Source organism: Mus caroli, unplaced genomic scaffold (assembly GCF_978045245.1).
Source record: "Mus caroli unplaced genomic scaffold, Mus_caroli_1 scaffold_13, whole genome shotgun sequence".
Lineage (NCBI taxonomy): Eukaryota > Metazoa > Chordata > Mammalia > Rodentia > Muridae > Mus > Mus caroli.
In genome coordinates, this window is record NW_028227268.1 from 21355710 (window position 1) to 21373349 (window position 17640).

The following is a 17640-nucleotide window of genomic DNA, read 5'->3' on the forward strand; positions in this document are numbered from 1 at the left end:
CGTGGATTCCATTGATCCCCTTCAGCCTCAGCTTGGCTGGTATAGCCAGAGAGCATCAACTCTCAGGGAGACATGCCCTTGTCTGGAAACTTAAGAGACAGGAAAGCACTTGGCTTCCTTTGGATTTCAGTGTTAAAGATGGGAGGGGTGTCTGCTAGATAAAACTGTTCCCTTGTTTTAAAAACTACAACAACACGTAATGAAACATGCTATTAAATATTTTGTTTTTGGCAAGCACAGGGAGTCTGTGCTCTGAGTATGAAACCCAAGGCCTCACAGGTGCCAGGCTGGCTGTCACCAAGCTTCTACATCTCCAGCCCTGACTTTAACCATTTTCAAGTGTACAGTTCAGTGGCACTAAGGACACACACGTTGTGCAATCTCTGTCATCCAAAACAAAAATTGTTCGTTAAAGAATAACTCTCCCTTTGCCCCTCTCACCCCAGCCACCACCCGTCTCCTGTGTGCATGATCTGGACTCTTCCGTGTACCTCACGTAAGTGGACTCACGCAGTAATTGTCCCTGTGTCCCTGCCAGCCTCTCTCTTCCTCCCTCCTTGGAGATCTGGCAGCCCTCTCCTCCCTGGTAATCTTGTTCCTGCTTTGTGCCCGGGCCTCGGCAGAGATACACGCACAGTAAGGATCCAGAGACAAGTTAATGCAAGAGTTTGTGGCAGGCATACCACTAGGGGGGTATTAAACCTTTGAAGCTGTGATGCCTAATCAGGATGTCTGCTGGCTTATCTCCTCCAAGTCTTGCTGATAAGCCTGCACCAACAGTAATATTGGAGATTAGCCTTTCTCCATGTTTCATAAAACAAATTGTTCTTCTTTAAACTTGATTATGGGCTCGAAAATTACTGGTACATTGATGTAATTGCTTATACAGATATTTAGCATTCTGCACACAAGGGGCCTCTGTGTCAGAAGAGGCTTTGATGGCGGCCCCACTGTGAAGTCACGGTTAGGCCTGAAGTCGAGGCTTTGCTGGTTGTTTCTCTGCACCCCCCATTCTCACTACATTTTCTTTCTTCTCTCCCCTCCCCTTCACTACCCCTCCCCTCCTTTCTCTTCTCTCTTTCTCTTTTCCCTTCTTGTTCATTCTAAGTTTTTGGCGTGGTTGGTACAAAAGCATCCTGATCCTCTGCGCCAGTCCCAGCCCTTTATTAGTCCACCTTAAAGGAGAGATGCACAGAATCCAGAGTGTGAAAGTGAAGGCCGGGATGTCTGTAACGTTCTTAGAGCTACAACAAGGAGGGGAGGAGATAGTCTTGGAGAATGATTTGAAAAGTTATCTGTGTGCCAAGTGCACTTGGGGAAGGAGGTAGGGGAGGATCAGGAGTTCAAGATCAGCCTTCACAACATAGCAAGTTCAAAGCCACCCTGTGCAACATGGAACCATGACTCAAAAAAAATTTTTTTTTTAAAATCGGAATTTAACTTTCAAATAGAATCTTGTTTTCTTTGGTGCTTGGGATGGAGCCCAGGGTCCTGCGCTCTCCTACCACTGAGCTACATCTCAGCTTCTGGTTCTGAACTCTGTGTGTGTGTGTGTGTGTGTGTGTGTGTGTGTGTGTGTGTGTACAAGTGCATGTGTGTGTGCCTGTGTGGAAGGCATAGATGATCAATCTCAGTTGTTTTTCAGGAGTTGTCCACCTTCTTTTCCTTCTTCTGTGTTCCTGTGTGTGTGTACATATATGTACATATGTGTGCGTGTGTATGTATATGTAAAGACAGGAGGTTATTGTCAAGTACCATCCTTGATTGTTCTTCCACCTCTCACTAAACCAGGATCTCTCACTAAACCCAGAGTTTGAAGATGCTGTTAGTCTTTCTGGCTAGTTTGCCCTGGGTCATCTCTATCTCCCAAGGCTAGAATTACAGAAGGCCTCTATGCATCTGGACATGTATGTGGGCTCTGGGGATATGGACATGAGTCCTCTCTATTGTGTGGCCAACACTAACCATTGGGCAAGCTCCCAAACTGTTTATCGAGACAGGGTCTCTTACTGGCCAGAAAGCCTCGGGGAGCCACCTGTCTTAAATCCCAGCCCCCCTGGCTGGCATTCTAGGCATGGCTTTTTGTGTGGGTGCTGGGAATCAAACTCGGGTCCCTGTGTATGTTTAGAAGGAAGCTGTCTCTTCAGTCTCTGATTGTGGACTAGATTTATTGAATTGTGTGTGTCTAAATGGTTTTTGCCTGCGGGTGTGTATGTGTGCCTGGTCAGAAGAGGGCATGGGATCCCCAGAACTGGAGTTAAGACAGTTGTGAGCCGGGTGTGGTGGCGCACACCTTTGATCCCAGCACTTGAGAGGCAGAGGCAGGCGGATTTCTGAGTTCGAGGCCAGCCTGGTCCACAAAGTGAGTTCCAGGACAGCCAGGGCTATTACAGAGAAACCCTGTCTCGGAAAAAAACAAAACAAAACCAAGACAGTTGTGATCTCTTATGTGGGTGCTGAGAATTGAACCCCAGTCCTCTGCAAGAGCAACAAGTGCTCTCAACCACTGAGCCATCTGCTCAGTCCCAGGCTCTGTAGTCTCAACCAGAGCTCTGAACCTAAGCTGTGCCGTGGTGCTTTCTTCCCTTTGTCCTCCGTTCATTTATATCAGGTAGACCCATATTGCCTGCCTTGGCCCCGTTTCTCAGCCTGTAAAATGTTAAGGCCAACAGTTCAATCCAGAACCATAAATGTTTCGACTGAAGCCAATGGGATGTGCCTTTAGAGGTCCATTTTTATGGTGTTTTCAAACACAGCTGCGAAGGTACCAGAGATAGAGCGAGCACCCGACGGTGAACGCTTAACCGTACTCGGGTCATCCTGGAACGGTGAAAAATCGCATTGAGGAGCTCAGTGGCACTGGTACCCTGGGAGCATCCTCCCACCCTTCCTGTTTAAAGAGGAACTGGCATCTATAGCCGTTACCGCCCCACCCCCACTTCTCCCAGATTTAGATTGCGTGTGTGTATAAAGTTTACCAGCCACAAATAGGTTCTGTTCCCCCACTCCTTGTTATAGGGCCTTTTTTTTTTTCTGTTCAATATGCTTTTATTGGCACCTCCTCTGGTGTTCTTTACAGCAGTAGCTAATTAGTGACAGCTTTTAAGCAAGCAGCTTGTCATTTTTGGCAGGGACAGGGGACATCTATAGCTAAGTTTACCATACTCCATGGAAATAGATCTCAAATCTAAAAGGCGTCTGTAGTCAAAGGTGGCTGCTCCTACTGAAATATCTCAAGTTGGCATGGTGTGCTGAGATGGCGAACTCTCTGGGGGGCGGGGGGGATGATTACATGGGTTCTATGTGTGACAGGTGTCACTGTGAGCCCTGAGTCATCCTCCAAACCTTCATCTGCATTGGGGATGTCAGACCTCGTCATGTTGTTTTGGCATAGTAATAAATCTCTCTAGGTGGCATTTAGTGGCAAGCATGGTGACCGAGGGAGTGTGCTGTTGCTGTTGGCAAATGCCATGCCTACCATTTATGCTCAGCTTCTTTCTCGCAGTGTCATTAAAGGAACCGGTTTCGTTTGCTTAGAGATGAAGGGAATTTTCTTGAGGCTTCAAGCTCAGCTCAGCGTTCTCGCAACCCATGTCATTCTTTTCCTCTGGAGTCACAGCCCTGAGGTGTTAGCTCTATTTTCCAAACTTGTCACGATGTTTACAGATGGTTCATCTATTGATTAACGCTAACGATGAGTCAAAACCTCCGTCAGAGTTTCTATAAAATGTGATTCACTCCCATTACTCCTCTAATAAGGATACAAATAATGTGTTAAAAATAACACATTGAAGAAAATAATTGGCCTGCCGGCTATTCCTCCCAACTTGGCTCCCTTTGTGACATGGAGATCCGCTGAAATGATATGTAATACCCAATTACCAAATACCTACCATGTACCAAGCGGAGTGAGGGGTAAGCTGGAACGCCAGAGTGGTGGTGCAGTCTGTCTGTTCAAAATGAGGTGCTCAAAATGATGGAAGACACAGCATTGTCAAGGCCCCCTTTCCCACTGAGGCATGAAAGAGTACAGGGGACATCTTTCTTAGGAGCTTGAGATTGTCAGATGTCCTTGCTCTCAGTTCCCCGTTTTGCCATGTCATGCATAAGGGAAAATCCAGAAGTTGTCTTCCATTATCTGCTTCTTTATAGCATGGCATGGTAAACTCTGAGGATTCTTGGCACTCAGCTCATATTTAAAGCACACGGAGACAGCAACATAGTTGCTTCTTCTACCGTCATCCACTCATATTTAAAGCACACGGAGACAGCAACATAGTTGCTTCTTCTACCATCAGTATTTAGCAGCACAGGAACCTACTCCTTCTCTTTGGTTTCAGGTGCCCCAGCTTTAGATAAATGGAAGTTAAATTATTGCTATTGTGTGAACAGTTTCCCAGGCGATGCCCAGCTTCAGCCCCCTAAACCAGCCAGTCCTATCCTGCCGCCTGGGATAGTTGGTGGGTTGTTTTGTCATTGGTGTGAGTGACTGTCCCTTTATGAAAGCCAGAGCTGAGCACGACCTGGGATTAGTGTTGGCGATGAATAGCAGTGCAGCTGACAGGCATCAGAACACACCTCACTGCCCATTTTGACCCAGGAGCTGTCTGAGACCGAAGTATTAACCTCACCAGAGAGCTGCCCTCTCACAGGATGGTCCTCCTTTTGCTTACCTTCACAACCCCAAGCCTTTAGCTGACTTCTGATTGGTTCAGAAAGATGAAGATGCACCAAACCCTCCTCTGGCTTCCTCCAGTTCTACTTGAAGGCTCCAGAAAGACCTGATTTAAAGCTTTCTTTTGGGTTGGGTCTCTTTGGAAGTTGCACTCTGGGATAATTTATTCTATAGCTTTTATTCTAAAGCACCCTCGAGACAAAGAACTACTTTGGCTAAATGAGGATTTTTTTTTTTATTTAAAAAATAGTATGTGCACGTGCGTGTGCGTGCATGTATACATGCATGTGTGGATGTCAAAGAATAACTGTAAGAGTCAGTTTCCTGTTTCCACCTTGTGGGTCCCAGGAATCAAACTCGGGTTGCCAGGCATGATGGCAAGTGCCTTACTTACTGACTCATCTCGACTGCCCTTAACTGAGGATTTTTTTTTTTTTTTTTTTTTTTTGGTTTTTCGAGACAGGGTTTCTCTGTATAGCCCTGGCTGTCCTGGAACTCACTCTGTAGACCAGGCTGGCCTCGAACTCAGAAATCCGCCTGCCTCTGCCTCCCAAGTGCTGGGATTAAAGGCGTGCGCCACCACCGCCCGGCTTATAGTTTTTAACTTTTTTTTTTTTTTAAAGATTTATTTATTTATTATGTGTAAGTTCACTGTAGCTATCTTCAGACACTCCAGAAGAGGGTGCCAGATCTCGTTACGGATGGTTGTGAGCCACCATGTGGTTGCTGGGATTTGAACTCTGGACCTTCGGAAGAGCAGTCGGGTGCTCTTACTCACTGAGCCATCTCACCAGCCCAACTGAGGATTTTTAATGAGCAAAGATGTGAGTCTGGGCGCATGCTCTCAGAAGGTCTGAGGCCTCTTAGGGAATCTGAGAGCCCTAACTCTGAAGCCTGTTGCCTCACCTGGAGCATAGTGACACTACTAGAGACACCACGGGTGTTCTTGGGAGACTTATTGAGGAACATGCAGCGCACACAGGTGTGTGTGTGTGACATGTGGCAAAAGCTCCATGGTATTTTTCATTCCTTCTGCTCCTAGAACCACTGTTTCTCCTGCTAGCTTTCTCCCCTGGGTGCAAAACCCCTGCGGCTGTAAAGCAGAGACAAAGAGGAGTGGAAAGTAAGAAGCTTGCTTTGTGTCAGACATGAAACAGTTTCTAGTGTGCAGCTTAATTTAGCCCATGTAACAAGTTTTTCACCCCAGGAGCTCTCAGTTGTCTTCATCTCGAGCTGGGTGTTCTGGATCTCGGGTTAAGTACTCCATCATCAAAGCCCAGCTTCTGTGAGGACTGCCTCCCACAAAAAGCCTGCTATCTCTGTTGCCACCACAACCTGAGAGAGAGTAGTTAGAAACCACACGGAGCTGATGGCATGCCATGTGAGCTTCTCAGAGGGACTTGTCACGTGTTCTTTTCTTTTCCTCTGTGTGTGTGTGTGTGTGTGTGTGTGTGTGTGTGTGTGTAGGTCAGAAGACAACTGTGTAGCATTCTTTTTTGTTTGACAGGGTCTCTCCCAGGCCTGGAAGCTCCTCAAATAGGCTATATTATCTGGTGTCCACCTCCTGTCTTCCCATTGCTGAAATTATAAACACTCATAGCTATGGGGTCTAGGGATTTGAACTCAGATTCTCACACTTCCCAGACAAGTTCTTTACCAACTGAGCTATCTCCCCAGTCTAGCCCATCAACATTTTCTTGCAAGACATATGTAGACATTTAAAACCTTCATTTGTCTTCCTTCTCCTTTGCACGAGGAAGGATCTTATCTTGCTGCCTCTAGGAGAAGCGAATGCAGACTCTCCTATAGTTTGGTGCACTTTTAAGTTACAGAAGTCTATGCCAGAATACAATGCTATCGGGGTGGGGCACTGAAATCTTCAGCGTCATTTTAAGCATTTGGAATTACTATCTGAAGAAGACCTTACTTTTCTTTTTGCTCATCGTTTTAGTGGTCTTTTCTCCACGTCTAATCTCGGAAGTTGTGTGCGTACTCTCTGTGGCCTCTGGGGTTTTGGCATTGAGTGTATGCCAGCTATCACACATGACTGGGCTTTTGTTTGTTTGTTTTCTCTTAGTTTTTAAAACAATTTATTGATTTTATTTTATGTGCATTGGTATTTTACCTGCGTGTATGTCTGAGTGAGGGTGTCAGATACCCCGAAACTGGAGTTACAGACAGTTGTGAGCTGCTATACGGGTGCTGGGAATCGAACCCAGGTCCTCTGGAATAGTAGCTAGTGCTCCTAAAAGTTGAACCACCTCCCCATGGCTGTTTTGAGAAAACAAAATGAATGTGAGTTTGAGAAAAGTTTGACATTTTAATTTTGTCAATCACCTAGAGATTTGAAATGTCACTCTTATCACCAGATTACTATCATATTTTTAGATAGAGACTTCTGGCTTATTCATGTAAAATGTAGGAATGGGGAGGCCAGCATGGTGGCTCAGTGGGTAAAGGTGCTTGCCACCAAACCTGAGGACCCAAGTTTGATTGCCAGGACCCAAACGGTGAATGGAGAGAAGAGCAGAGGACAGTCTCTGTCCTCTGACTCCCACACGTATGCCATGGCCCACATGCACCACACACAAAACATACAAAAGAGATAAACAATTAATCAAAATCTAAGATGGTTCCTGTCCTTCCCCCCACCTCCTCCCAAGTATGGTCTCTCTTTGAAGCTGGTGGTTCTTAATGGTGCCCTTGCCATTTAGAAAGCGTGAGGCTTTATGATCTAACCTCTTTCAGCTTCAGCCGAGACCCTTCAGTGGCAGAGATTGTGGGTCTCCATTTGCTTGTTTTTCTTGGGAGCTTTACTGGAAACAAAATGTGATTGCGTACTAGCTGCGGAGGGGAAGTTGGCGAGAACTCACAGCTTTCTGTTTGGTCTGTCTGAAGCAGCTGACCTTTTGGAAGGAAATCGCTGCTCTTTGCTTCTTCCTGTAACATCGCAGCCAGTGAGCAGTGAACGAGTGTATACAGAGCTCTGCCTCTAGCCTGGCTGCCCAAGCCCAAGCCATTAGAAGCAGGAGCCCCTGCACAGCGCCTGGTCACGGAGCTGAGCTGCGTTTAGATGTGTTAGCTGCTGCGTGGTGAAGGAAGATCCGTCTCTAGAAAAGCAATTTAGGCAAAAGGGATTCCGTTTGATGGCAGAGTCCCAGTGCTAGAAAGGTAGCGAAGGTGGACAGCTTACAGTCTCAACTCATTTCGTCGTAAATGTCCTCGTAACGACATTGATTCTTCTACCTGGATAACCTTTTGTTTGTTCGTTTGTTTGTTTTTTGTTTTGTTTTTTTCCCCCTGTAACCATTTTTTTTTCTGGCAAGAAAACATTTTAATTTTCTAAGCAAGAAGCATTTTTCAAATACCATGTCTGTGACCCAAAGTAAAAATGGATGATAATTCATGTAAATGTGTGCAACATAGCAACCTGAACCTGCACGCGATTCGGGCTCTGTAGGTAGGTGGTGCTTCTCCAACTGTATTCTCTGTCTGTTTCCTAGGTTGACTGTTGGTGGCATAGACTGTCGAATGAGAGTGGATGGACATACGTGATATAGGATGAGCTCTTGTAGTGCTAACACTTAGACTGAGGCAGGAGGACAGCCTTGGACCCCGTAGTTACTTCCAGCCCAGCCTGGACTACATATAGGCTCTTGGTGCAAAGTTGATACGAACCAAGAAGACCTGTTTCTGCCACTTCCATCAGCTTTTGAGTAGGAGCTAAGTCAGGAGCTAACAGCTGAGGGATTCTGTCACCTCATCTCATCCTGACAGCTTTCCAGGGGCCTTGACTTGTTGTTCTTCACTATCCATGGTTGTCATGCCGTCCAGATGTGGGCAGGTGTGCGATTCGTGTGCTAGAAGTGTGACGTGTGTGTGTGAAGGAATTGTGCTGTTCTGCATGGTTTTCTGTGTTTCTGGTTCTGTCTGCAGTTGCTGTAAGTTCCTTGGCCATGCCAAAGGTGAAAGGGAGCTGGCAGGACGTATAAATAGACATCGGCTCTACATTCATCCTAGCTGTTAGTAATCTTGACCCACTACTTGAAAACATATTAAGTTGCTAAGTATCTGAAAGTGATAGGCTCACATTCCTTTAAAGAAATATTATGACTAAAGTTCTACTATGTCATGTCCTACTTAAGTCAGGGATGTCAGTCGGTAAGGCAGTGTTGGGAAATCCTCTATTCCTGTGTCTGTAAAAAGAACTAGTAAGTTGTGTGTGCATGTGTGTGTCTGTGTGTGTGCAAGGTTATATGTGCACATGCATGAGTGGGAGGCCAGAAAGTGCTGGATCCCTCTGAAATAGAGTGACAGGTGTTTGCCCAGCTCGTTACGTGGGCTCTGGGATCTGAACTCTGGTCCACACTGCTACACGCCACACTCTTTTAACCACTGAACCCCTTTTTTTGAGTCTTTGCCATGGGGACTCACTATGTGGCTCAGACAGGACTTGAACTTGGGATCCAGTCACCTGAGACTTCCAAGTGCTGGTATTACAGCCTGTGCATCTGTTTAAACTTGGTGTCCACGGGATGCTCATCAATAGAGTGTCTTGTTACTAATATTATATTTCAAGCGTTATATTTTGAAAAGCTTATTTAGTTTGTGAAATGGGGATGGGAATCAAGCCTATGGCCTCACTCATGCTAAGATCACATTCCCAAGTGCTCAAGTTTTAGACACAATTTAATAACTGAAAAAAAAAAAAGATCAGGATACCGTTGCCTAATGTTACAGGTGCTCACACTCTTTAGACCTTCTCAGATTTTTCTTCAGTAGCCTTTTATGCATTCTCTTCTTCAAAACACTTTTGCTACATTCTTTTCTTAATCCTCAAAGACGTGTTGACGTGGTATTTGTATTTCAGCGTGGTTGCTTCCCTATTTGACTTAGATGGCTCTGTGTCATTCCACAGGTTAATACGCGACAGCTTTCCCCGTTCCCCCATTTCATGTTATTTCCAGTCTCTCCCATAATGTCCCGTACTGTTTAGCTAGTGGTTGTCCTTAAGAGTTGACCTAGAACAAAACACTCTTCAAAGCAAATTTTCGCTAAGTGGAAACAGAACTGTAATTCTCAATGGGAAGAGAGAGGCCATGAATTTTAACGAAGAAAATATTGAGAACATGTTTCTTATTTTCTGTAACACAGATGCCATTATTTATGGGCTCCAGCAAATGCTTGCAGCCATCTGGAAAATGGTACAGTGGTAATCCTCCTCTAATGGCTGTTCAAGTCGCTTGTTAGGCTTGGACTCAGGGACGGTAATGCGCAGGCAAGGATGCTGGCATCCTCCTGCCCACAACACACAACCGGAGAAGTCCAGAGTTTCAGTGCCGCTCGGAACCAGTTCCAGAGGAGACACCAGTTGCTAGTTTAGTGTCCTCGTTTTCCTCTTTTGAAATGTTTGCTCTTAATTCTGATTTTAAAAATAAGTAAGTTATTGTCCCGGGAAGTTGGAAGAACAGAACAGTGTGCCCCAGGCAGACTTCACCAACTGTGAACAGTTGCCATATCTGTGTTATCACTCCCCCGCACACCACGCTTCCCTTCTTTTGAAGGTGAAGATGAAGGCTTCATGACCCCTTCGCCTCAGAGGCTGTAGTACGTGCACGGAGAACTAGGGCATCTCCTAGCACAACCTCAACACGTGTCACTCTCAAGAAATTCAACGCTGACTCGAGGGCTGGGAACGTGCCCTTGATGGATAGTAAAGCAGTTGCCTGGCATGTACAAGACCTCCGCACGGCATAGTGTGGTAGCCCATGCCTACAGTCCCAGCACTCAGGAGGCAGAGGCAGGAGAATTGGAACTTCAAGGTCACCCTGTGCTCTACGGCCAATATAAGGCCACCTAAGGCACAATAATACCAGATATATAGGCCATATTTAAATTAATTATCTCAATAATGTCTTATAATGATATGTTTCTGCTTAAAAACAAAGAAACAAAGATTTACCTGTGTGTGTTTGTATGTGTGTGCACGTGTGTGTGTAGTATGTATATGTGTGTGTGTAGTGTGTATACGTGTATGTGTGTGTGTGCGTGTGCATGTGTGTGTAAGCCTGAAAACCAACATCAAAAGGACAACTTGCAGAGGCTGGTTCATTCACCACGTGGCTCCTGGGGATTGAACTCAGGTCATCAGGGCTTGGCCACAAGCGCGTTACCTGCTGAGCTGTCTCTCCACCCCGTGATTCTGTTTTATGTGTGCTCTTGACTGTTATATCTCTGTACGCATGCCTCTCAAGTTTTTTTTTTTTTTTCCTAAACCAATTCTTCTCTGTTCAGTTTTTTGTTGTTGTTGGGTTTTTTTTTTTTTTTTTTTTTTTTTTTTTTTTTGGCTTTGCCATTCCTTAGAGCTAACAGTTTGGATTTGGGGGAATTTGTCCCATTCTTGATTGTTTCTTTTCCTTAAGGTGTATGGTGCACTTGCAGCTGTTATCCCCTACCTGCAGCAGAACAGCCGCCAACGCTGCGTTCTGTTTCTGGGCTGGGAAGTCCTGAAAAACAGCATGTTTCATGCGTGTTCATCCATGTGGTGGGGGCTGTGCTAATGGTCTCTGTGCTTCCAGGGTGTATAAGCTGCAGGGGCTTGTCTCGTCACGATTCCTCGTGATTCATCTTAGCATGTCAAGTCTGAAAATGTAGAGTGCCACTCTGCCCGCCCTATGGTTGGGGTTGCCCAGCCCCTCGGTTAGAGTGTTGTCCACCTGATTCACCTACTGATGTACCTTTTCCTTTCTTTTTTTGTTTTCGAGGTCCAGGGAACTGATAGCAGGGCCCTTGTGCCTTCTAGGCCAGAGCTCTACCAGTGGGCCGTGTCTCCAACTCCTTCTCATTCTGTGACTAGTAAGAATCATGCAAAGGCAAGAACATCCTGTGCCCAGAGACGGGCGTTATCTATGGCTTCTGCAGCTTTGACGCTCCTTGTCTGAGTCTACTCTGTGTGTGTGTGTGTGTGTGTGTGTGTGTGTATCTCTGTGTGTGTCTCTGTGTGTGTGTCTGTGTGTGTCTGTGTATATCTCTGTGTGTATCTGTGTGTGTCTCTCTCTGTGTGCGTATGTCTGTATATATCTCTGTGTCTCTGTGTGTGTATCTCTGTGTGTGTGTGTGTGTGTCCCTGTGTGTGTGTCCAAGTGCACACATGTATGTGCACATGTCTATAGAGGCCAGAGATCAATGTTGGGTGCCTTCCTCAACTGCTTTACAGCAGCAGTTCTTAACCTCTCTGGGGGTTGAACGACCCTTTCACCAAAGCCCATGAGAAAACATCGATATTTATATTACGACGCGTAACAGTATCAAAACTACAGTTATGGAATAGCAACAAAAATAGTTTTATGGTTCGGGGCTCACCACAACATGAGGAACCATATTAAGGGTCGCAGCATTAGGGAAGTTGAGACTGGGTATCCCAGTGATCCTGGAGCTTGCCCACTGAGCTGTGGTGGCCAGCAAGCTCCAGGGATCCTTCTGAATGCCTTCCCAGAACTGGGAGCACAAGTGCCTGCTGTTCTTTAACATGGGTCCTGGGAATTGAACTCAGATCCTAAAGACAGCACAGTGAGTGCTTTGCCAACCAGGAGCCCAGGAACCAGGAGCCCAGCCTACTTTCTTTTTGAGGGAGCAGTGTTTTAATGTAAACGTGGTTTTATTTAGGTGAGAAGTTTAAATATGCGAGAATCCACTGACGTGTGCTTACTCTCTGCACGCAGCAAGTAGCCGCCCAACCCCCGCGCCCCCCTTTTACCTTCTGTTCAATACCTCTCTTCTTCCGAAAGCAACACACGGTGGGTGACTGGGCTGTGACATGAAGATTTATGACTGTCTTCCCAGAATGTTATTATCTGTGTTGCCCGGGCAAATTTTTTCCTTTTTTGTTTCTTTGTGGGCCACTTTCACTCCTGTTCCCTTCTCATGGGCTTATGATTATTTTTTCTCCCCTGAAAGAGAATCTCCTTTCTGGTTGCTTATAAGCTAGTGGTTAGGTTGTTTTGTTTTGTTTTGTTTAAAGGGCAGATGGTGCTAGTATTGACCTACTTTTAGATGTGGTCATTTACCCTAACCTTGCTCGGTCAGGCCAGTATGAACACAGTCTTAATCTTCTAACACTGCGTTTCATATTTTCTGTCTCTCAAAGTCCTTGTATTCGGTGACCACTCAGCACAGTAATGATGATGACATTGACAGTGAGACCATCACTGTCCAGAGACCTGGTCCCTTATCCCCCTCCCAGGATCCCGCGGTTCTCAGCGGGTGCTGGGAGGTTTAACCATTTGCAATGCTGGCACCTTGCCTGGAACTTTTCAGATCAGAACCAATGTTTATCCATGGAGTCCATCTGCCAACTGTCCCTAGCCTTTGCTAAAACCAGTCTCCCAACACTGGGTTTCTCCTCTCTCTTTAAATTATTAAGTGTGACCACGTGCGCACAAGCACAGAGGGTGACATGACAACTCACCACAAGTTCTCAGGACACAGTCGGTGCTGGGCAGTGGCAACAGGGCCTGTTGGCACTGAGAGATGGGGTCATCTTGGTAATGGTATTAAGGGCATGTGCCACCAGGCCTAGCTTTTTTCTCTTTTTCAGTTACAGCTTTATTGAGATAGAATCACGTGTTATAAAATTCACCTTTTTATTTAGTTTGGGGTGTGTGTGTGTGTGTGTGTGTGTGTGTGTGTGTGTGTGTGTGTGTGTGAATGTGTGTCTGTACCATGGCATGCTTGTGGAGGTCAGAGGACAGCTAATGGATGTTTGCTCTTCACTCCACTATGGGTTTCAGGGGTCAAACTCAGGTCATCAGAGTTGAATGACCAATGCTTTTACCTGAGAGCCATTTCCCTGGCCCCATCAACATTCTAAGATGTCCAGAATTCGGTCTCCCGGGCGCTGTAGTCCATTACCACTGTCCAGCCCTAATGTGTTTTCCTCACTTCCTCGCTTCCGCAAAAGTTCAACCTCACTCTTTTCTGTGGCTCTGAATTTGCCTATTGTAGAATCACAGTGTAGTTCAGAAAGTTTGTCCTCCACAGTTTTCAGGGTTCTCCTTCTGAGTTGGGAAAACAGGACTCACAGTGCCCCTGCCCCACCCTTCCATAGGTTCTTGTCTGTAAAGCCCTTGTGTCAGCGGGACTGATTAAGAAATCAGAGTATCTGGGACTGGAGAGATGGCTTAGCAATTAAGAGCACTGGCTGCTCTTCCATAGATCCTGAGTTCAAGTCCCAGCCACCACAGGGAGGTTCATAGCCATCTATAATGTGATCTATACATAAAAAGGGAAGAAAGGAATGAAAGCAGGGAGGGAGGGAGGGAGGGAGGAAGAAGAGTATCAGGGCCAGCAAAATGACTCAGTGGATAATGATGATTGCCACCAAGCCTGACAACCTGAGTTTGATCCCCAGCACAACACACAGTAGGAGAACAAACCCCTACAAGTTATTCTCTAACTGCCAAAGGCATGCTCTGGTGTGCGCACACACGTGCATACGCGTGTGCACACAAATGCAATAAAAATAAGAAGAATACCTTATTCTAAAAGGAAGGTAACTTTTGTCCTGTGGAACATTAGAAAGCAGGAGCTGGTCATCAGTCAGATGAACTTTGGAAAAGCTTGTTGGTGGGGTTAAGATGGAGGTGGGGAGAAGGAAGTCCTAAGTGTAAGAGTGAAAGAATCATTGGCTCTTCTCAGGGGCTGACCACACTCAGGTACTGCGTTACATACTTACACATAGCAACCCATGAACCCTACACACACAGAGACCTAATATTATTCTCCCCATTTAGTAAGTTTGAAGCCTGAGGCACAGAGAAGTTAAGAGAGCAGGTCTTTTAGAAAACTGTAAGTAGCTGAGCTCAGCCTGGTCTTCAGAACATTAATCTCATTTTCTACTCTACCTGGCGTGCACGAGGCCCTGGGTTCGAGCTCTGCTGACACACACACACACACACACACACACACACACAAAACTCAGAAATTATAGAAACTCTGAAAAACTAAGCTGGCAAACCACATCTCTCCGTGAGTGTTTTAAACCCTCATCTCTCCTCAAGCCAGAATTTGTTCAGTCCATTGGCAGAGTTTCGCTGGAAGCTTCCAGCAAGAGAGCCTGCTTTCCTCCAGGGAAGTTACAGCAAAACAGTCTCTGGTGTTCTGAAAACCTTCAGAGTAATGGCTTTGTTTGCAAACGCTTCTGTGTGGGGCTGGGAGTGTGCCTCAGTTGGTAGAGCTCTCGACTAACAGGCACAAATTGACCCCCAGAACTGGAGTAACGGAACACACCTGTAATCTCAGTACACAGGAGGCGGAGCAGGAGGAGCTGGCGTTGAACTACATAATGAGTCCAGTGCCAGAGGCAAGCCTGAGCTGCCCAGAGCTGACCTAAATATATTTGTTAAAGAAAAAGTTTCTTTTTTTTGTTGTTTTGTTTTTTGTTTTTCTGAGACAGGGTTTCTCTGTGTAGCCCTGGCTGTCCTGGAACTCACTCTGTAGACCAGGCTGGCCTCGAACACAGAAATCCACCTGCCTCTGCCTCCCAAGTGCTGGGATTAAAGGCGTGCGCGCCACCACTGCCCGGCAAAAGAAAAAGTTTCTGATAGAATGTTAGCTATTGATACAACATAACACTGGTCACCAGCATAGTAGATATCCCTTCCTTTGCTTTCCAATAAGCCTGTGAAGTTGAGGTTTTTATAATCACGTACTTCTGGCCCTTATTTAACCTTCTCCACCCTTGGTCTAGGTGTTCTGGGTCAACATAGGTGCTGGGTGTGTTTAGCCGGTATAGCACTCTGTGTCCAGGCTGAGCTGTTGTAGCTTGCCCTGGCCAAGCTGTGAACTCCACAAGTGTGACTGCACAGAGCTCGGCCGACTGTCAACACTGTCCTAAAAATACGGTGGTGAATCCATTTCCCACTGTTTAGAGCGGCCCCTGTGATGATTTACCAGAGATACAAACCACTTCCCTTGTCAGGATGTCACGAACTGAAAACTGAGCTGCCGGGTCAATAAGCAGAGAAGAGCATGCGCGTGGCAGGCTGTCTCCATACGGGTGGAGGAGCCGCCGGTGGCTGGATTGACCGTGGGTACAGGGCCGGGGCTGGGGGGCCCCCTACTTACACCTGTGTGCACAATGTTTCCTGGTGAGTGTGGAGAGTTCTGACAGGCATGGGAGAAACGCACTAACCAGACCACAGGTCTTGAGCATTTAAACTGGTAAGGAGTGGGAAGAGTTTTTTTGTCTGGAGTGAGTTACTTAGCATTTAGAAAGTGGAGGCAAGGAGCTATAATGGGTACAACAGTAACCTTCATAAATCTATGTGGATAAAACCCACAGTTTAAAAGTAAAACGGACATGACTGTACTATTTAGTGTGGAGATATAGATATATAGGTCATTTTTTTTTTTAAATTTTTAACTGACACAAACTTTTCACATCTGGGAAAGGGCATGCATGTCCCTCATATAGTGTGCGATGACCAGATCGGCTTAACTGTCAGATCTGTCACTCAACATTGATCACGTGTTTGTGCTGGGAGCGTTCAGATTCCTTCTCCTCGTGACGGATAGTGAGCAAAATCCACACCGGAGCTCTATTTTCTATCCCTATTAAAGCACTTTCATGTCGTGAAACTATGCTGTATTTTTCAAGATAAGGCAATTACCACTTTGTATTTACCAGCTATTATCCTTCAAATACTGTACTATTAAAAAAAAATACCATGACACGCTCAGAATTGGAAACATAAAAATATTCTGACCAAAAGAGAAATTTTATATATATATATATATATACATATATATATATTCTGACAAGTTCTCAGAGCTCAGCATTCCACTCTTAAATAAAAACTAAGAACAAATATAAAACCTGAAACACAAATTGCCTTTATACCATGCAGCTCCCTAGAGTTCTTCTGTTTCTGCAATATTGTTTTTACATCTTTTGAAGCTGGACACACCTTTACTACCCACCCTCAGGAGGTAAAGGTAGGTGGATTTCTGTGAGTTCAAGGTTAGCTGGTCCACATGTTAAGTTGCAGACCAGCCAAGTCTACTGAGTGAGACTCAGTCTCAAAAAATAAACAAAGGCGTTTGGGTGTTTGTTTGAGAGAGAGAGAGAGAGAGAGAGAGAGAGAGAGAGAGAGAGAGAGAGAGAGAACGTATCATCTTGTAAACCCAGGCTGGCCTTAAACCTTGTTCTGTTTACCAAGTGCTGGGATTGCAGGTGTATACCACCCCATTAAGCTGTTTCTCTCTTAAAACAACAATAAACTCCCGAAATATGCTCAGCCAACAGGACAGGTAATAGATTTGTGTATTTGTTCATTTAGCCTATCGGTTCCCTACCAGTGTAGGTGGCAACCCTTTTGGGGGTTGAATGACCTTCTCACAGGGTCATCTAAGACCATCGGAAAACACAGATCTTTACATTACAATTCATAACGGCAAAATTACAGTTATGAAGGAGCAATGAAATAATTTTAGAGTTGGCACGAGGAACTGTATTAAAGGGCTGTAGCATCAGGAAGGGTGAGAACCACAGATTTATCAAACACTTGTTTACTGCTCTCTGTGCTGAGCTGCTACACGTGCACTTTGGGGACAGGGCAGTTAAGACATGTCCTCTTCTATTGCGGTTCAGTGGGAGGAGACAAATTAAGACAAAAGAAAACTAGACAGAAAAATGACAGGCCTGTGTGATGAAAGAGAGATCACCCATATAGAGTCACCCGAGTTATACAGTTATAGCTGATGAGCTCATGTAAGATATTTCATTCTACACTGTAGAATTTCTTCTTCTTTTTAAAAAAGATTGATTGATTGATTGATTATATGAGTACACTGTAGCATCATGTGGTTACTGGGAATTGAACTCAGGACCTCTGCTTGCTCTGGCCCAAAGATTTATTTATTTATTATATGTAAGTACACTGTAGCTGTCTTCAGATGCACCAGCA

General features: G+C 45.5%; 1 protein-coding gene across 2 annotated transcripts in view; it reads left to right on the plus strand.

The window, feature by feature from the left end:
• Nucleotides 1-17640, plus strand: part of LOC110306026 (signal transducer and activator of transcription 5B) — a 71334-nt gene that overhangs the window by 20881 nt on the left and 32813 nt on the right. The window contains exon 1 of one of the 2 annotated variants that reach the window (XM_021178220.3): nt 7570-8135. The exons of the other annotated variant lie outside the window; for it this stretch is intronic. The gene's annotated coding sequence lies outside the window, so the exon portion shown is untranslated. Of the gene's footprint in view, nt 1-7569; nt 8136-17640 lie in introns of those variants that run through there. 2 annotated transcript variants of the gene reach the window in all.